The sequence below is a fragment of the Cynara cardunculus genome, unplaced genomic scaffold, assembly GCF_001531365.2.
Source record: "Cynara cardunculus var. scolymus isolate 2C unplaced genomic scaffold, CcrdV1 Un_Scaffold_2655, whole genome shotgun sequence".
NCBI lineage: Eukaryota > Viridiplantae > Streptophyta > Magnoliopsida > Asterales > Asteraceae > Cynara > Cynara cardunculus.
This window is the reverse complement of record NW_020201173.1, coordinates 53,497-54,592: the sequence shown is the minus strand read 5'-3', so window position 1 is coordinate 54,592 and position 1,096 is coordinate 53,497.

Sequence of the window (1,096 nt, the reverse complement as noted above, 5' to 3'; positions counted from 1 at the left end):
TTCAAGTTCTTGAAACAAGACTATGGTGCAAATAGAGCATTGCTGACAGAATCTTGCATGCATTTTAAAACGGTTATATCTTCTTCAAAACTCAATGAAAATGAGTGATTCTTTTTCTGGAAGTTAGCCTTATGTATTAGCTTTAAAATAAAGTTAAAATCACTAAAACATGATGATTTTAGGCCCCCCAAATGGTCGTCACTCGAAGAGTGTGCAATCTGTCTTAGGGACAGTGTCACTCAAAGTTCTAGGGTGTTAATGAGTGCCTTAAACCCATCTGTAATATTCAGGTTTTGAGATATGAGTTAAGATTTTGGATTATATATATATATATGTATATATCTACACTACCTTATTAAGCAAATTCACTAAAAGTCTTAAAGTCTTAAAATTATAAATGCCCAAAATACCCTTGTTTATGTATATATCTTAGAAACAACATTGTAAGCATGATGTACAAGTAATCGATGCCAAACTCTTCCTAAGAACTTCACGCCTCACCCTATCAATTTCTACCCCTCCTTCCAACGTGTCGATTCAGAGTCCCAATGTGGCGATTCATAGATCTTTAACCCTGGATCGTCTCCTACCTTTCGGTTACCCTAAAAAATCTCCAACCATTTCCAATTTCTCCGTCTTGAAGACATTCAGGTAAGGTTTTAATTCGACTTCCAATTTAGGTTTTTGATTTTGTTTCAATTTAGGTTTCTGGTTCAAATTTGGTTTGAATCCAGGTTGGGTTGAAAATTTTCGATACGAGTTCACAGTTCTCCTCCACCGGTGTGTTTGCTTTTTTCTTTGTTTGGTTTGAATTTAGGTTTCACAATACAAAACACGTTCTTTCTCTGAGACACTACAGGTGCTCTTCAATTCTTCCTCTGACACCCTACAGGTGCTTTTCAATTCTTTCTCTAAGATACTACAGGTGCTCTTCAATTCTTCCTCTGAGACACTACAGGTGCTTTTCAATTCAGTTCTTCTACTATACTCAATCATCTTCACTTAATCTCTCATGTCCAGGTTTGCTCGATTCTCCAGGTTTCTAGAATTCTCCACTTAATCTCTCATGTCCAGGTTTGCTCGATTCTCCAGGTTT